The following is a 13903-nucleotide window of genomic DNA, read 5'->3' as shown; positions in this document are numbered from 1 at the left end:
ACGATAGGTACAATTTGGAAAAAGTTTTTTTTTGCAGTAAAATTCTAAACAGTGTCATTTTACTCAAAAAAGAATAAATAATCCCAACCCCATAATGAAACTATTATGTCGGTTGTAACGAATTTTTGTTTTTGGTGTAACATGGGAAAATAATAGGAACATTAGTACATTTGTTTGTTTTTAGTGACTGCTGACTGTCGTCCCTGTCCTAAAGGGCTGTATTGTTGGGATAAGCCCGGGTACGTATGTCGTTGCCCAACAGGAATGAGTTCGCGAAAGACTGGATATTGCATAGGTAAGTTTAAATACAAAAGCGACAAATTATTAGCATTTTGTGCAAAAACTTCTCCGGATTGGTGAACATTTTAGGGCAATGGTGCCGCTATGCTACGAATTTGCCCGGCGAAATAAACTCAACTCAACTTAACTGAACTCAAACAGAAGTTTAAAATATCTAGAAAAAACGGAATCTTATTTGAGTTTGGGAAAAACTATGAAGAAATGCCATTTGCAAAAAGAAAAAAAAACAAGAAAACGCATCATCTTTTAAGTAATATATAGTCACCGCAACGTTCCAAATAAAAAAGTTGGTTTGTTTTGCAATAATATTTAAAAGATTCTTTAAAAAAATGTAATAAAAATAAAATAATTAAAAGACTTATTTTATTTCAGATGTTGACGAGTGCGACGAAGGGACTCACAACTGTCATGCGAATGCAACTTGTCAAAATACCAGAAGAAGTTTCACTTGTACTTGTTTGCCTGGATTCACTGGGAATGGAACACGATGCGAAGGTGAATTAAAATACAATCTTGTATGTTAAAGTCACATGTACACGAACGTATGTACTGAGGTATATTATTTTCAGGATGGGGTGGTTTGACTGACTGTATGTGTACTTCTTACGTACGTTTTTGAAGTGTGTGTCTGTATGGCAGTGATTCTCAAACTGTGAGCCGCAGCACACTTTTGCACCGTGAGAGATTTGCAAGTGTGCCACAATGCTTTCGCTATTTTTGTGTAAACATTGTAAGTTGTTTAACATAACAACGATCTGGTTAAACGAAACAAAGTTGCAAGAAAACTTTCGAGGGTATATTAAAATGTGTAAACAATCTCTACTTTGTGGACTATAGGCTAATGCTATATTTTTTAAGCATTAAATAATATAGGACATAAGCTTGTAACTTATATAGTCAATGTGGTGCTGTTATAACCACAAATAACTTATTCCGGCTTGCCTTTTCGTGTTGTGTCTAAAGGTTTACCAAAGAAAATCAATCTGGTGATGATGGTAATCATTAAACGCTAATTATTTTGTGTTTTAGCTGTTGGGCCGTGCGATCCTCCTTGTGCTAAAGGTCTTCGGTGCATTGACTTAGGCGCATATGGAGAACCTTTTTGTGATTGCCCACTTGGTGCTTATGGAACACCAGAAACTGGTTGCAACGGTAACAAAAAAACAAACAAAAACAACAACAACAATGTGAAATGGTTAAGGCACGGTTACATAAATGAAATGAGCTAACTAAAAAATACGTTGTAAATTTAATATTAACTTATTAGGTTTGCATTTTTTTTATTTAAGAAACTTAGCATTTTTACCTGCTTTATTTAAAATCAAAAAAAATATACCCAAAGTAGATTGAAGGCCGAAAAAGTTAGCCCGCTGTGGGATTTAAACCTATGGCAAAGCGGGTTCCGGTTAGACTCCTCTCGTGGGTTCGTATCTCACCGTAGGCTAGCTTTGTCTAGCCTAGCCTATGCATAGTCATATGGGAATGCTTGGGAAACCATCTGATTTGGTATGACGCCTTCAATAGATCTTGCGTACCATGATTTCTATGAGATTGTGTCATGATCGCTAGTTTGCATGAATGTTTCATGGCTGATCAAAGTTATAAATGTATGTTAGTCTTGACTGCCCAAGCACGTTTGGTAAGCGACATAATAAAGTCAACACATTAAATATATAAAGGTGCGACCAGCAGTTAGATTTGTTGACTGATTTTGGTCCAGCAGTGGTAAAGGTTGCTCATCCCTGTTTTAGGTACTGGCCCTTGCGAACCTAATCTTTGTGGCAGAGGAGCTGTATGTACAAAAGATTTTGAATGGAGTCCATGTAGTTGCCCACCAGGAACTACAGGAGATCCATATGAAAGTTGCAGAGGTATCTTGAAAGTTTTAAGAATCACAATGATTTCTGTTTGTGACCAATGGAGGTTAACAAACTTCTGAGATTTTTTAAATTTTAGTGTTAAAATACTTTTATGTTAACTAACCCAAATTTACTGACCAGCATATACACTTGGTTGTTTAACGTTTGGGACAAAACATTTTGGAACCACATTTTGCAAAGAGAAAAACAGAAACAACAATAAAATAAAATCCTTTGCTGGTTTTAATAGTGACTACAATGACACCTGTTTTTTTTGAAAAAGCAGCAAAACGGAGATAAACCTCGATATTACTTACATGAGAACTGTTTATTTTCAGCTATTGATCCATGCCATCCTGGAGCATGCGGCAGAGGAGCTGAGTGCACAAACAATCTGGGATCTGCTGTATGTACTTGTCCGATGGGAACTACAGGAGATCCACATGATAAGTGCACAGGTGACATAAGAGTAACCAACAGGGCTCACACTGACCATCACTGTTTGTCTATTTTAAAACGAAACATTGAAACCTTTAAATATCAAAACCAGTTGACGAAAAAAACAATACAATACAAAGCCCATTTTTAGTTCGACAAATATACAATATATATGTAAGGCACCTGCAGGCATTAAGGCCGAGTCCTTATGAGCTAAGTTAATATGCAAAACGAACAGGTCTCAAACTTTGTATACCGTAGTGAGAACCAATGAAATTCAAAATCGGATAAGACCAGAATCCTTCTCATACATATAAAATATAAGCGGTTGCAAACATTGTAAACCGTAGTGAGTACAATAAACTTTAAACCGAATGAGACCAGAATCCTTTTTTTTCATGCGTTACAAAAATATAACCAGTGGATCTTAATACCTTCTAGCAGAGTTACAAACGGGCCTGAAACTGAAGCCCAAACCCGCCCCAAACCCAACCGTACAAGCCCGAAACGCGGCCCGAACCCAAATCGTTTTTGAGAAGACCGTTTAGGCCCGAAAGGTTTGATTTACAGGCCGACACTTGCAACTTTGCTTTCAAGTACTTTATATTTGGCATCATTAGTTACCGATCCAAATACAATTCTTTAAGCCGAAATTTTAATCTGGAACAACAAAATACTGAAAACAATTACCATATGTGACATTTTGTGTTTGGTTTCAGTGTTTGACCGTTGCAATCCTAGTCCATGTGGCGTCGGTGCAAGGTGTAGAGATTATCTGACTCACGTGGTTTGTTCGTGTCCGTGGGGAACTATTGGAGATGCGTATGGAACCGGATGCAAAGGTAACTTGTAAACACGAGAAGCACAAACCTTTAAATTTATAATCAACCGAGTAAGCTACAGACAGTGCGCACTGTTTCGAACTGGTCTCACCAATGCAGCTCGTGACATTCCACTGGTCGTACGGGCTAATGTAACCATATACCGGCACTCCAGTTGTGAGTAACAAGCCATTGTCTTTTCTAGTCTGTTTGATGCCACAACAAAGCATAATTTACAGAGGAACCGGTTTAAACTGACCAAGAAACTGCTCAGGAACCAATATGGGGTCGGCTCAGTGACCACAGTATCAATAAGCATAACTCTGCTGATGTTGAGCAATCTTTTTGAAACCTAACTAAAGCACTTAAAACACTGTTAGAACAAAATTAGTTGCATTCACGTACTTAAAAGGAGGGGACTAACGATTCTGACGAATTTTTTAAGCTTAATTGTACACAACAATTGCTTTTTTATAAGTAGCCACTTTTCTAAGATGGCCGAGGGCACGATAACTTTTGTTGGAGGGAGTGATCTGGCCCGCGGGCCAAAGGTTGCCAACCCGTGACGTATACCGTACACATAAAAGCTGCATTTATTAAACCAGGCGCAAGATATGTCAATCATTTTAGTTTAAGAATCTCTTTGTTGATGGTGGTGCGCAAAGATAAATTTAACTAATGATGTTCCATTCTGAGCTGTGATTTATTTTAGTTCCTGCAAACCTGTGTGATTTAAATGCTTGTGGACGTGGTGCGGAATGCACAAACAATCGAGGATCTTATTCATGTTCTTGCCCAAGAGGAACTACAGGAGATCCGAAATTTGGTTGTACTGGTAACGTGGAGTGAAAAACCACAAATTTAAACTTAGCCAAAAGATTCCGAAAGTTTTCGAAGCTTGAATTATGTTTTTTGGTGGTAATTAAAATACTTTCTCTCTTGTTTGCAGGCATTAATTTGAATCTTAACGGTAACCACTGTAAAACAATAGTTTAAGATGTTTTGTGTTGTAAGTTAAACGACTTGACTTCTAGTGTTCAGACTGAAAGATTTAATCTGCGGTTTTGCCTCTGTAAAACTATCATATATATGTCAGGTATAAAGGGCGTCATTTATGGGTGTCAAAAGGAGTCGTAAATGAACTAAAGGCCTAAGTTTAACTGGGATATTATTCTCATAAGCTTATGTGTGCTTATGCTTTTACTTAGAGCAGTGGTTCTCAACTGGTAGTCCATGGACCACTGGTGGTCCATGATGACTTTTTGGGTGGTCCACAGGACGTTCACTAAATTTATTGATAAACTTGAAATGATTGCAGATTACATATTTGAAGAGTATTAAAATGTTAGCTGTTAATAGTTGTATCTCACTAACTGAAAATCGGTTTTTCGGAAGCACAAATTGTTGTTTCGTATGCATACTTCAATCTTGCTCCAAAAAGAAATGGTCCACGATCTTATTTTCACTGGGCCGGTAGTCCATGGCCCGAAATGAGTTGAGAACCACTGACTTAGAATTTACAAAAACCTTAATTGGTTTGTAAAAAAAAATGTTTGGTATTTGAAACATTTTTTTTAAACCGTATGACTTGCTTTCTAGAAGTATTACAGTAGTTTTGCATATAGTGCGGATTTTACATGATGATAGTGACGGTAAACAAACGATTGTTTAACATTTGCTTCTTTTCATGCAGACTTGCCGGAGCCTTAAATCAAAAACGACATCACGACATGAAACTGAAACTACTACTTGTTTTCGTTCCTGATGCTCTACTCAATTTATGATGAAAATAAAACTGCTATAGTCTATTAGCAACCGCCTGTAGCAAGCAACGAATAAGAACGGTTTCTTCCAAGTTCAGTAGACACATAAAATAACATATATTTAACTATATTTACATTTTGCAGTAGTTACCGTTAAGGTTGAATTCACCTTTGCATTGTGTTCCATTACGAAGTAAATCCAGATTTACAAGTCCAATTGAACTAACATCAGTGTTTTATGACAGTTTTCCGGTGTAACACTCGTCGACGTCTACAATTAGGCAAAAGATTATTTTAATCATTGTAAAATTTAAAACTTACAGATAGGTCTTAAATCTAAGTTTTATGCCGAAAATGTTGTACAAATACGTTTTTAAAATTTTGAGAAATTGGCAAACGTTTCAAATCTACGTGTATCACTACGCTTAAATACGAGTTGCTGGTGACAACTTACTACAGCAGAATCGTACTTCAGAGTTCGAACACCTATTGTTGTTGTTGTTGGTCTACAGATATCTTACATCCAAACTTTCGACTTTACCTAACTCATTCTGCACATGGCATGTCTGCTTTTGAAACAAACTTACATAAACCACTATCACCGACTACAACAACACGGGAATCGATCTGACTCCAACGTAGCTGTGTTGGATCAATACTCAAATCAAAACATGTCCTGGTGGCAAAAGCTTTATTTAAGTTTAAATTTTTAATGCCTTTAAAAGTTAGATTAGCACGTTGGTTGTCCTGAAACCAATTTCTGTGTAAATTAGGAGTAGTGCTTACCTTATAATAGTTTACTTATATGATCATATTCTATAGTAGCCGTCTGTAAAACTGCAAGCGGTTTCAATGTTCAAATGTACATAAAGAATAATTATTAGATTACCACGTTGCTCGGAGCACACGAATTCCGACACCGAGTTGCAATCACAGGTCGCACTTGTGCTAGTTTGCACCACGTTGTACAAAGGTTACATACATTCCCCAACATCCTCACAAAACCAAACACGTCTATACAAAAGCAATTCACAATTTTAATACACTTAGAGTTAGTTGCAAGTAAGACAAGCGACCGAAACCTGTTTCTTCTAAAAACCAAACAGCCTGACTGGTTGTCAGTTCAAACGCAAAATCTGAAACCTTCCACGGAAAAAGGGGAAGACGTAAAAAATAAATGAAGGATTTGCAGGGCGCGCGGTTTATCCACGTGATAAAAGCTTTTTACATTTATAGTCAACGAAGTAAGCTGTAGAGAGTGTGCACTGTTTCGAACTAAGAGGTCTCACCAATGCAGTTGGTGACAATGTACTGGTTGTACAGGCTAGTGTAATCACATAACGGCACTTCGGTTGGGAGTAACAAACCAATGTCTCTCCGAATCTGTTTGATGCCACAACTGGAAATAAACCACAGAGTAACGGTTTACAATGGCCAAGCAGCTGCTCAGGACCCAATACGGGGTCGGCTTAGGGATCACAGTATCAATTAAAATGCATAATACTGCAAACGTTGAGCAATCTGTTTAAAACCTAACAAGAACACTTAAACACTGTCAGAACAAAATTAGTTGCATTCACGTACTAAAGAGGAGGGGACTAACGATTCTGACAAATTTTTAATCTTTGTTGCACCTACCAATCGCTTGTTTATAAGTAACCACTTTTCTAAGAAGGCCGCGGGCACGATAAATTTTGTTGGAGGGAGTGATCTGGCCCGCGGGCCGTAGGTTACCAAACCGTGACGTATATCCTACACCAGTGGTGGTCAACCGCCGGGAGGCGGCCCGGTACCTGTTTATTACCGGGCCGTATAATTTTTCAGGTTAAATGTTTCAAAACATTTTGCACAGGTATCCCGGGGATGATAAACTAATTTAGGCGTTTTCGTTGCTAAATGTTTGTAGTTTTTGAAGGCCGGTCCGCGATAAAATTTCAGTTTTAAAAACGGTCCGCGGAAGACAAAGGTTGCCGACCCCTGCCCTACACATAAGCTGCATTTATTTAACCAGGCGCAAGATATGTTAATCATTTTCGTTTAATAATCTCATTGTTGATGGTGGTGTGCAAGGATAAATTGAACCAATGATGTTCCATTTTCAGCTGTGATTTATTTTAGTTCCTGCAAACCTGTGTTATTTAGGTCCTTGTGGACGTGGTGCAGAATGTACAAGTACTCGGGGTTCTTATTCATGTTCTTGCCCAAGAGGAACTACAGGAGATCCGAAATTTGGTTGTACTGGTAACGTGGAGTGAGAAAAACACAAATTTAAACTTAGCCAAAATATTCCGAGAGTGTTTTCGAAGTTTGAATCATGTTTTTTGTTGTTAATTAAAGTACTTTTCCACTAGAAAACAATAGTTTAAGATGTTTTGTGTTGTAAATTATACGACTTGATTTCCCTTTGAGGTCCAAGATTTTTCCACAAAAAATCTCACAGGGTTCCAAGTTCTTTTCCTTGCTTTTTTAAATACCCCAATACATACAAAACACGATCTTAAAAGTTGTATTCCGAAGTTCAAAGGATTTATTTTTTGTTGACATTTCAAATATGGCTTTTTTCTATGTAGCCAATGCTAAAACAGCCTTATTTTTACCAAACCAATCAATTATAAAATCAACCAAAACCATACACCAAACAAAAAACATGAAGTTTATTGTTCAGTCAACAAAAGTAAACAATGATATTGCACATAAAAGTCACCGTTTGTAACTTTGAAGTGTATGATACAGCTCAGAGCAATACCCAGGTTTTTGCTGCAAAGAATTCAGCAACCTTTTTCCCATTGCAACGCTTGAGTTGCTCCGTTGCTCCGTTGCTACGCGCCGCGCCGTTGCTCCTCTCCGTTGCTCCGCGGTAGCTACGCTGGCGCAACTTATACCTCCAAGGAAGGCATTTGGACTTGTAAACGCCGTCACAAACCGAGGACCTCCCAGGGAGGTACTTGGACCTTAGTACATAAAACATAAGGACCTCCCAGGGAGGTACTTGGACCTCAAAGGGCCTGCGGTTTTACCACCGTAAAACTCTCATATATATATGTCAGTTATAATGGGCGTCATTCAGATGTGTCAAATGGAGTCGTCAATGAACTAAAGATCTAAGTTTACCTGGGTTATATTATTGAATCAAAAACAAAATCAGGACATGAAACTGAAGCTTCTACTTTGTTTTCTATCCGAATGCTCCACTCAAAATATGACAAAAATAAAACTGCTGACTTGTGAGCTTTTCCTTAACGCAGTGATTCTCAAACTTCCTGTAAAAATTTCAATCGTCACATAAAATTGAAAGTAACAAAAAAGAGAAACGGGCGAAAAACACAAACAACGGCACCATAAACGCAAAGATAAGAACGCAAGGGCTTACTTTTGATCAGCCGTCTGTAGAAAGCAGAGAATAAAAACGGTTTTATCCAAGTTCAGTAGACTCATAATAACTTACATTTATTTTACATTAGTTACCCTTAAGGTTGAATTTTCCTTAACTATGTGTTCCATTACCAGTGTAACCGGAGTTACAAGCACGGTTGAACTTCCATTAGTGTTATATGGCAGTTGTCAGTTCCAGTGTAACACTCGTCAATGTCTACCATCAGATACAAGATTATTTTAATTATTGTTAAATTGAAGACATGTAACTTATATGGGTTTCATGCCCATTCATTTATTATGTGGGTTTTATGTTTTCGTAGCTCAAAAAACGAAAGAAAAATCAGGTTTTCGATGGTTTTTTGCCGGAATACTCCAGTTCCAAACCAAACCGTCTAAACCAGGGGTGGCCAAACTTTTTTACAAGAGGGCCAAATTTGCAACTGTCTTGCCACTGGAGGGCCGGATTAAATAAGATTTACGAAAAAGTTGTCGTAACTGGTTGCCATTTTTATTAAAATATATATTATTGTAGTAGAATAACAATAAATAACACCATCTTGGGCATTTATTCCAAAAATAACAACGCTTGCCACAAGCTAGTGCTCGTAGCAGCCAGCGCTGTTGCACTGCTTGTTCACAGTGGTAAATATGGTGCTTGGAAAAAAAACAGGCAAGGTGTTTGGCGGGCCGGATGAAACAGGACTGGGGGCCGGATGCGGCCCGCGGGTCGTAGTTTGGCCACCACTGGTCTAAACCGATATAAACCAATTTTTTTAATGTTTTTTTGGACTTCTACTATCATGTGCAGGTGTAAAGTGCGCAAACTAGATAAGTAGATCACTTAAGAGTTTGGTTGCCTAATCATCTGTGAATGTTTGTTGTGAACCATTTGAAGCAACCACCAAACGTACGTCGCACCCACTAAATAAAACCGAAATAATAGAAAAAATGCCGCGCACAATAGTGTGTTTATAATAGCATACAACTGCTCCAGCCGTCGAAAAATGATTACATCAAAACAGATGGACAGGATAAAGATTTTTAACATACCTGTGTTCAGTAGTAGGATTTAGCACGTTCGCACCGGTTTTATAGAACCGTCTCACAAAAATTTATGAGAGTCATTTACTTTTGTCATTTTGTCCTTGGTGTAACTAATTTTTTTTAAAAACGAACCTATCAATTTTGTGACGCAAATAAAAGCCATTGTACATAAGCTTTCAAGCGCACCCCAGTTTGGAAAAAAAAATTCGTACCGGTTTGATTTCTATCGCGATTTACACATGACCATGTCTTCGAGCCAATTTGTTGGCTCCCCGCAGTTAAAGGGTTAAGGACCGCGAGCCTTCGAAATAATGGCAAAGGACCGTTTTGAAAAAATAATGAACAAGTTTGAGAACCACTGCTTTACTGCATTGTATGATTGTTTCAAAATAAGGTTATTATGAAAATTAAACAACGCGTACACCCATTGAATGTAAACACCTGCCTCCAATCCCGGCATTTCATGAAATATAATCGGGATTTCCCGGGTTGCCAACGGTAAATGCCAATTCCCAGCAGTTACATTGTAACAAAATTATACACAAAACACAATCAAGTTTTTGACCCCCAGTTTTGAACAAAATTGCAAAAAAGGATCAAAGAACCACGTAATTGCGAAACATTCGCAAACAACTGAAACAGAAAATTATAATAAATATGTACATGCCGCACAAGAGGTGGTTTGTACGGTTTAGCCGCTTGACATGTCAATCATGTTTGTCGCTTGTCGTTTAATTGTCAGAGGGCGGCTTCAGCCACAACTGCCACGTTAACTCGTCGGTTGTCATGTGGCTGTTGACGTCGTCGGACGTCATGTAAACGCTTCCTGACTCGATCGTAGAGCATTTTCGGGGCGTTGGAGTAGATGAGAGGGTTGAGAGAGCTGTTGATGGGAAGCAGGATTATTGCTGACACTGCGTAAATCACTGGAGGTACAGTTGTTCCACCGAAGTTAAGGAAAGCCATGATTGAGATTGGCACCCAGCAGAAGAAATCAGTAAAGAACAGCCGGATGATTTTCTTTTGCATTTCTGCAACAAACACCAGAAGTAGGAGCAATATTTAAGTTGCGCTTATCGGATTTACCTTGGTTCTGCTTTTCAGCTCTCGCGTTTCGGCCCCTCTCATTCACTTCCCTGCCACTGGCAGTCGACCTCTTGTAAATCCAAACGTACGCCACAGCAACAAACATAAACGCTACAAAGTTTAGAGTGATGATGCCAAGTGAAAATGGCCAAGCCTTGTCGGTCGATGTCACGTAAAGTTTACTGATGCAAACACTGTTGGTGCTGTAGTACCTGGAAAAAACATATTCAGTTACAGCAACAATTACTAAAATCCAATTTGCTTGTAACTACACATACCCTAAATATCCTGTAATGTCAAACAGTTCAGTGTAGTTATAATCTTTAAGAATATCCACAAAATCCGCCCAAGAATAAACATTGTGTACCCTTAAAAGTGCGCCATCGAGTGTCTGGGAATCGTTGATAGTAAAATTGTGTCGAAACTTTACAAACCGTTTCATGAAAGTGTCCATGCCTGCAAAAAAACACACGATGGATAAAAACGGTTAAATAAACACATGTGTTACAATTGCTCACTTGAAAAGTCTACGACATGACTCGTAAAGAACGGGTTTTCTTTCATCCACGCTTTGGTTTCAAACAAATGTTGAAAATGAGACGAAAGAGGAATAAAAGCCAGTGTGAATGAAATTGTCCAAGATAAGATGATGGCAAGGATAATAATCTTCAGTTTGGGGAAATATGGCGCGTTAAACGGCTGCAAAACATAAGTTGCTTGCTGCAAACACCAGGGAACAAATACATTTAAAAATACTCACGTTTTTCACAGCGTAAAGCCGGAATACTGTCAGCAGGACCATTGTAATTACTGATGTTTCGCTGGAAAGCAAAACCAAAATGCCCATTGAAATGCACGCCCGACTTGACCTCCAAACAAGGTCGTTGGCACAGTAGTTTCCAGAATATTGAACACCAGCAACGCCGAGCATGAGCAGATCAACTCCCATGAGCAGGTCAGAAATCGACAGATTCAAGACAAGAAGATGGTTGGTTTGAAATGAGGCCGATTGTGATTCTGTCGTCACCAACAGTTTCATCTCAGTAACCATGACGACCTGCAAATAAACGAAACCAAAAAGTTATTTATTTGCAAAACCACCTAGTTTGTCGGAACTTAGAACCACGTGTTTTGTTTTAGCTTTACAAAATATACCAGGTTTCCAAAGATTGCGAGGAACGCCATTATCCACACAACAGTTCGTAACACCGGGTTAGCGATCAGCTCGTATCGCGAGGAGAAAACGTTTTCATTTGCTCTGCTTGACTTCGTTGGGCATTCGTCGCTCCAGTCAGAACAGTCTCCGAATCCATTGAACATCTATTAGTGGCAAATTTTGTTAAAACTGCCATGAAAAGATAATTATTTAAAATAATTAAAAACCTTTTCCTTCTTCACAAACAAAGGTTTATTGTTTTCGCAATAGAACCGCCCATCACTCGTGCAGTTAGTTTCATCGCTTTCATCATCACAGTTTATTGTAAAATCACAGATTTCTGATTTACTTATGGAAACCTAAACACATTAACCTATCAGACAGCGGTTCTCAAACTAGGGTCCGCGGTCCTTTAGGGGTCCGTGAAGCAATTTTGCGGGGACCGCGAAAAGGTTGAAGTAATTCTACAATCTTATTTGGCGTCAGTTTGTGCCACTAAATACGTTTAAATCAAAGTTACATTTGAAGATCGACTGTCTCCGTATAGCCTTTATTGCGTGACAAAAAGCAATTGTTCGCGCATAATCGTAATGTTTGTTATCTTGTTTGTGATGTCATGAACAGTTTTGGATTATTGTTAAACGGAATTTTGCACAAGTAACTTAAAATTCTGCAATCAACTTTCGTTTTGCTAAAATACACATTCCAACTAAAGGTCCACGAGCCCTTGAAATAATGACAACGGGACCGTCTTGAAAAAATAATGAAAAAATTTGAGACCACTGCTATAAGATGAACAGAGTAGGGGTTGTTATAATCCACAGATGCTAACATACCTTAGCTCCACTTAACGAGGAACAATTGACCCTTCCTTGTTTTGTGCAAATTTCCGAATATTCGTCACTTCCGTCTATGCAATCAATAAAACCATTGCAAATTTTTGAACGAAATTTTCCAGAAATTTCGGTCACAGTTTCGTCACTTCCGTCTTTGCAATCCAAAACGCCATCGCAAACTTTGGATTGAGGAATGTTGAGACGATCGTTTGTTGTTGGGCAATGTTTACGATGCGCGCAGAGACGAGGATCCTCATCGTGGTTGAAGATTTGTTGATCAACATTGCGAATATTACTCGGACAATCTTGTTTCCCGTCGCACAACAGCTCGTTGCTGAAAGGATCCCACTAAACGACAAATACTAATATTAAATTGATTTGTCGTACCTTATGTTGTGAATGGTTCACATATACAAGTAGTAGGGAGATGGTCCGAAGATTCCCAAGTTCCGTGCAAGACATCCGGTTACCTTGACCTTGACCTTGAAGACGTCTTAAGACTTCCGCAGGAAGTCTTGGCTACGTCTTGGTTTCCGACTTCCTCATCTTGAAGATGAGAACTTCCCCTCGAAGATGAGGACTTCCTTTTGAAGATGTTCCGAAGGAAGTCTTACCTTGGCGAAAGTTTTCAGGTGACGTTGCAGGTGTTATTGTTACGTGGAATTTCAAAGGAAGTATGCGTAAGACTTGCGCAAGACCTGTGTGACCTTGTTTAACCTTTCCAGGATCTGTGTTCAGGTGTTGTTGACCTTGAGACTTTTATTCTAGAGGGAATTTTGTGTTTGTGTGTGTGAATGCCTGTTTTCACATTTGTTTAGGTTTTGACGTAGTCAAATATATATATTAATTTATTTGTTTGTTTGTTTGTTTGTTGTAAGAAAGCGGGTCATGACTTTCAAAACAACCGAGACAGTAAACCGTCAATAGTTTGCGTGCGTCATAGACTTTTTAAGCTGCGTTTCTAGTGTCGTCCGGCAGCTGTGGGGCGTTTCGCTGGATGAGCGCGCTCGATTGCGTGTCGGATGAGCGGCGCGGGCTCGCGCGCGGCGTTTTGAATGCGTAATCCCGGCAGATATCGTTTTTTTTTCGTTTGGATCTTTTTATTTCACACACACACAAACAGGCGCACAATTAAAGCAGTTTTTGAAATAGCTGTTGCACGAAGCGATCGTTTGCACGGTAATTACTTGAAAAACAGTCCACAAAATCGTCAAGCGATATGTCA

At 38.8% G+C, this 13903-nt stretch overlaps 2 long non-coding RNA genes across 2 annotated transcripts; one reads left to right on the top strand and one right to left on the bottom strand.

Moving 5' to 3' along the window:
• Nucleotides 1-626: 626 nt before the first annotated feature.
• LOC145230295 (uncharacterized) lies at nt 627-4092 on the bottom strand. Its single transcript, XR_013860623.1, has 3 exons — nt 3288-4092; nt 2477-2665; nt 627-2175 (listed from the first exon to the last, which is right to left on the bottom strand). It is a non-coding gene; the product is annotated as an uncharacterized LOC145230295 (long non-coding RNA).
• A 62-nt stretch (nt 4093-4154) lies between these two features.
• LOC145230288 (uncharacterized) lies at nt 4155-5183 on the top strand. The gene is made up of 2 exons (XR_013860617.1): nt 4155-4253; nt 5112-5183. It is a non-coding gene; the product is annotated as an uncharacterized LOC145230288 (long non-coding RNA).
• The last annotated feature ends 8720 nt before the right edge of the window (nt 5184-13903 follow it).

The sequence above is a fragment of the Phallusia mammillata genome, chromosome 5 (genome assembly GCF_965637545.1).
Source record: "Phallusia mammillata chromosome 5, kaPhaMamm4.hap1.1, whole genome shotgun sequence".
NCBI lineage: Eukaryota > Metazoa > Chordata > Ascidiacea > Phlebobranchia > Ascidiidae > Phallusia > Phallusia mammillata.
The sequence above is the reverse complement of the archived record's forward strand: the minus strand, read 5'-3'. Positions and strand labels throughout refer to the sequence as shown.